Below are 6,000 nucleotides of genomic sequence, written 5' to 3'. Positions count from 1 at the left end.
GGGGGGCGCCGGGACGCGTCAGCAGCGTTGCAGAGCGGTGCCGGTGCCTGCCTCGGGCCGCCGCACCGCCCGCGTGGGTACCGAGCGTGGGCCGAGGTCAGGCTCACCCCCTCGCACCCCCCCGAGGAGCAGGGGTGCCCGGAGCAATTGTCCGGTTTCGGCCTGTGAACTGACCCGTGAGCATCAAACAGCCCCAGGCTGTCCTCCAGCGCTTGGTCTATCACTAAAGGTCAGGAGAAAATGGCAGTGGGGGCTGTGGGGACGCCTCGAGCAGGCGACAATGGGTGAAGGCAACTGCCAGCCTGTTGAAGGTTAGTCCTGAGCCCAGGTTTCCACTTGGTCAAGGCAGAGCCCACTTCGGTTCAGCGGGAGGGGATGGCGAGGTCTTCTGCTGGCCAACTGGAAGGGCAGCTGAGGTCATTGGATGTTAGATGCATGAATTTTGGTTGGGGTCTGTGCCCCCTGTTCACAACGTTTATTTTCCTCTGTATGTTAGGAGTGTAAAGAAAAAAAATTAATTTCAGTTGCTGGTTTTGACTCAGAAGGTCTCCCGACTTTATTTGACTTGCCCCATCACATCCAGTGTCTCCCTGGGGAAAGCGCGTGATAAGAGAGAGGGAGAACACCAGGACATCCCTTTTTGCATTTCCAACAGAGCTTTCCCTCTGAGTTAGTAGAGAACTGGTGATTTGTGTGCAGCTGGGAGTCAGAGGAGAAGAAAAGAATGGTCTGTAGAGTTGAGATAGTAATAAAATCAGTTTTAGCAAGCTAGAAAAGATCAATTCTTCAATAATTTGGAAAAAAGGTCTAAAATCAAAGCATACCTTCTACTTGTCCTTCCCAATAAAACCCTGAAATTGAGAAGTTTTGGCTTTGCAGGAATAAGCTGTTAGGGAAACAGAGCAAAATGTCTCCAAAATGGGCTCACAATCACTTTTTCAGTCCCCTTAATTGACCTACATTCATTTCAATTTCCGAGCAATAATTCTTCTGAGTTGTTTGCTGAGCAGCTTCAGCATTATTCAATTTGCCACCTAGTTCATGAGGCTTAGTGGAAATTCCTGGTTTGTATGAAACAGCTTTAACTATTTCTCTCTGCGATGCTGTTTTTATGTGTGTTATATATATTTTTATGCTGTTTCTGTCACTTAAGTTTCCGTATGGTTCTTTCTTTATCACTTGGGGATTGATCTGCAGTCACTTGAGATTGGTAGATTTTTCCCTGATTCCAGTGAGACTAGGTTTGGGTTCATTATCTCTGCATTGGGAATCCTCTTTGATGCTGGTGGCTACTTAGTCTGTTCAGTAACACGCGTTCTGATACAGTCTTATTAATTGTACACAGTCATGTCGCTTGGCTCCAGGCAGAGCAAACTGTTTCATCTTTGCACCACTGATGTTTCCTCGGCTCCATTATGGACTTTTGCTTTCAGCTGTCTCCTCTCCTTATGGCTCCGCTGGTAAAAGGTGGCATGAATATTCACTGGTTTGGTGCATCCTCAGCCTGTTCGGTTCATGTCCGGTATGCAGTAGGACAGCACAATTTCCAAATCCCTTACACTTTCCACCATCAGAGATAATGGTGTTTTATTTATATGGTTCCACTCCTTTATGCCAACAGAAGCTAGTGCAAGGTAGATAAAAATGAATCTGATTCCTTTACTGCATTTCTGCACAGGTGAATAATAATGTTTAGAAACCACTGCATGCAGCTGATCTACAGGAGCCCAACCAGTCTACCATGCTGCATGTGTGCAGGCGTGACACTGAAGATAGGTTTTCAGGCAAAATAACACAATTTTTGTCATCTTGGAAGCTGGTAGATGCACTGTTGGCATTAAGAGTCAACAAAATGAGTTTTATGTCAGCAGCAGAATCACTTTTCATACTTCTTACCTCCAAAATTAAAATAATAGGGGAATACATGTATAACCAAGTGGTTATTGGCCGTCTTTCCTGGTTTGTACATGAATGCCCTGGAAGAACTGGAACAATGTTGGGTGTTGAAAGAGCCTGACTTTGTTGTTTGTTGTACATTAATTCAGCATTTACCTGACTGTTCATTTCTGTATTACCTCAAAAAAGTTTCCTCAAAGGGAGAGAAAACTACTAGAAAATCCATATTGGTTTGGGTTGCATCCTTTGAAGGAGAAAACAATAGTGGTGGGACAGAAGGATGACTTAGAAAAAAATGTGCAGGACGAGAGTTATAATGAGTTCTGATAGGTTTTCTGTGAGCTATGTGACCTACTTCTGTTATTATTTTACTGTTTTGAGAGTATAAGTAATAGGCAATAATAAGCTTAATACGCTTATCTCACAAATAACAATATAGTAATGTCATCTACATATGCATATAGTTCTGCATAGTACAGGAACAAAATTGAACCTGAAGTAGTAAAATCAAAAAGTATGTGAGTATAGCTTTGATTTTGCTTGTTATTATGTACCTTAGTGTTAGCATTCAGTTAGATCATATTATAATACTTAAAACTCATGTAATTTAAATCTCCTCAGAAGCAGTTTTTTCAATGTGGGATCATGCTTGATTTATGATTGCAAATAAAAGCTTAGGAACTAATTTCTTTAAAAGAAAGATTTTGATCACATTCTGTCCTGCATGAGTCATTAGAAATTGTCAGCATGATATAGGTCTTGTTTTGAAGAGGTGTTTTTTAAATAACAAAAAGATAAACAATATCGTGGACACATGCACTTTCAATCCTCATTGCTGTCTGATCATGTCTATGACATGATTAAGCAGAAAAATCCTAGGAAAAGCTATTTCCTTTGTGTACGTGAGGACAACATACAGTAGACTCCCTTATGATTTTGCCATGCTTCTTTTGTTCCATGTGCATAATGCTGTCAGGGTACACTTGATATCTTGAGAGCCAGTGTTGGCAGCCTCGTTCTCCAGCCCCTAGCCTCCCCTTCTGCAATTTCAAAATTATACATACAAACACTTGCACGTACACTTACTTAATTTGAGCAGCTGAACACAAACACTTAGTGAAAGCGTTAGAAATGAGGTATTATTACTCTTTAGTACCCTGCATCTAAAGTTTGCAAGGAACCTCACAAATAGACATTTCTTGAGATGTATTCCTTTATAAGTTAAATAAATTAAATGGTTCAGTTCTGTCATTGTGATTTTTTTCATTACTAGACATTTGTCATTACTTTTTTTCTCTGCTAGGCCATTGCAAATTACAGGAAAGAGAAAAGTAGACAAAGCAAAAGAAAGGCATAGAGGTGTCCCATGGATGAGTAGGATGAAACCAATATATATGTTTTTCAGCAGATGCCTAAGCCCATGCCCACAATAAGAGGACAGCTGAACAAAACAACATAAAACACTTTGCATTTACAGTGCCCCAGAGCAAGGAGTTCCACAGCTTAATACATGTTGTGTGAAGATTCAGTAGGGGTTTTTTATGTTTTAAACCTTTTACCTGCCAATTCATTTGATCCCCCTAGCTCATGTATTGGAAGAGGCTGTGAACAGGGGACTCCCAGACACCTTCCCTGTGCTGTTCCCAGTTACACCTTTGCCGTATCCCCTCAGTTACCTGTTTTTGAGACCTGATGAATCTGGCTTCTTAGTTATTCCTTAGTCGTTAGGTTGTACCATGCCTGCTGCCCTGCCTGCAGCCGTTTCCAGTCTACTGTATCCTTTCAGAGGCAGTGGGACAAGAACTACACGCAATATTCAAGACAGACAAACCAGCCATTTATACAGTGGCATAATAATATTCTCTCTTTCATTCTTTGTTCCTTTCCTAGTAATTCCTGATACTCACTTTTTCACTGTTAGTGAGCAGTGGGCTGATGTTTTCACAGAACTACCTATTATAACCTCAAGATCTCAGTCCTGAAGCGGTAATAGTCACCTTGGAGCACATAATTTTGTGTAGTTAGGTTTTTTCCCCTCAAAGAAATGACTTCATATTTGTTTATCTACATTGAGTTTAATTTGCCTTTTTATTGCCTAGTCACTCAGTATTGTAAAGTCTTTCTTCATAGTCAGCCTTTATCTTAGCTTCCCTGAATGAATATCAGCAGCAAACTTTGTCACCTCACCATTTACCCTGTTTTCCAGCTCATTTATAAATAAGTAAGTGAGCAGCTCCCAAGTTCCAGCACAGATCCCTGCAGGACTCCACCATTGACCTCTCTCTGCTTGGAAAATTGACAGTATTCTCCTACCATCTGTTTCTAATTATTTATCCTTGCAAGGACATTTATTTTTATCCTCTGGGAGTTTAGTTTTTTTAAGACTTATGAATGACAGATTTATCAAATGTCTTTTGGAAATCCAGGTGGACTTTGTTAATGAAAATTTCCACGGTACGCATTATTTTTTACTTCTTTGGAGAACTCGAGTAGTTTTGTGAAAAATGACTTCCTTTCATCACACAAATATGCCATGTTCGTGCACATGACAACATACTCCGTTGTCTTTCATAGTTCTTACTGATTTACATGGTGCAGATATCAGTCTTTCTGTGGTTCCCTAGGTTTTCCCTGGACCTGTTTTAAACCGTTTTTTAAAACTGGTTTCATATTGCTCAATTGCCAGTTCTTTGGAGCCAAAGCAGCCATAAGAGAGAGGTTATTACATGCCACAGTTAAAAGTTCGTTTAAAACAGGGAATTGTTTCAGAATGAAAAGGTGAAATTCTTCATTGCAGCTATGTTGTTGTTTGCCTTTATACTTGAAATCAGTCTGCAGGACCAGGTGACTTTTACATAAGAGTCTTAAAAGGCTTGACCTTGATGCTCTTGGAGCCTTTGTTACTGCTGTTTGTCAGATCTTGGTATAGGGGTAAATTCCAGAAGGCTAGAAAAAAAAAACAGTCTTGCACCAGCATTTGAGCAGGGTGTCTAGTGGAGTCAGACAAGGATCTTGTTTGTAGCCTCCGTATCCTTAACAATTAGTTGGGAGAGTAATATACATTTATGGCTGCTGAACTTTGCAGGTGGCACAAAAATTATTTGTTTAATAAGTTATAGTTATCTGTTTAATAAACTATAGTAAGGATAGCGAATTCCATAGACTGATTTGGATGTCATAATAACCTGGGCTTGCTTCAGCAGCCTGTGTTTTAATACACCAAATGCAGTGTAAGACTTCTGGGGATCAAAATGTAGGAGGCGTCTACTGATGGGAGAATTATGGAAATTATGTGTTACGGAAAACAGTTATTTAGCTGTTTAATAAACTATAGTAAGGATAGCGAATTCCATAGACTGATTTGGATGTCATAATAACCTGGGCTTGCTTCAGCAGCCTGTGTTTTAATACACCAAATGCAGTGTAAGACTTCTGGGGATCAAAATGTAGGAGGCGTCTACTGTGGGAGGAATTATGGAAATTATGTGTTACGGAAAACAGTTATTTAGAAGAGAAATTAGAGGCTGTGGTAGATGGGCATCTGCATGTGAGCTCTCACTGCAGCGCTGCACTTGAGAAGTTCAATGTGGTCCCTAAATGTGTACGCAAAAAAATGGGAGACTGCCCTTGCCCACAGTGGTTCCCATGCCCGCTCTGTCCAGGTCAAACATCTGTCAAGACTCCCTTTCAAGTATAAAGTAGAAAGGATTTCAGGACTGATTTAAATAAATGAAAGAAGAAGAGCTAAAAGGATGAAATTTCTTGCTATTCAAAAGAAGATTAAAAATTGACACATTATGGTGTATGAGGATCTACAGGGGGATATTTCAAGTCATGCAGTGCTCCTTAACTTGACAGATGTGTTTGGAAGCTGAAGTTACACAAATTTGCATTAGTCATGAGGTATATACATTTGTAACCTGTTAAGTTTCATTTGTTAATTATCTTTACAGTGGTTTCTTCTTCACTTAAAGTCTTTACATAAGATTGGGTGCCTCTTTCTAAGAGGCATGGCCTAACTCACCAGAAGCAAAGGACCTTAACCAACACTGCTGCCAGCTTTTGTTCCCACCATGTACCCCAGTTGTAAAGCGAGAGGCACAC

At 40.5% G+C, this 6,000-nt stretch overlaps 1 protein-coding gene across 1 annotated transcript in view; it reads left to right on the top strand.

The window, feature by feature from the left end:
- The window catches only part of LHFPL3 (lipoma HMGIC fusion partner-like 3), a 187,379-nt gene that overhangs the window by 673 nt on the left and 180,706 nt on the right, over nucleotides 1-6,000 (top strand). The gene's annotated exons all lie outside the window — the stretch shown is intronic.

The sequence above is a fragment of the Aptenodytes forsteri genome, unplaced genomic scaffold (genome assembly GCF_000699145.1).
Source record: "Aptenodytes forsteri isolate BGI_AS27 unplaced genomic scaffold, ASM69914v1 Scaffold137, whole genome shotgun sequence".
Taxonomy (NCBI): Eukaryota; Metazoa; Chordata; class Aves; order Sphenisciformes; family Spheniscidae; genus Aptenodytes; species Aptenodytes forsteri.
The sequence above is the reverse complement of the archived record's forward strand: the minus strand, read 5'-3'. Positions and strand labels throughout refer to the sequence as shown.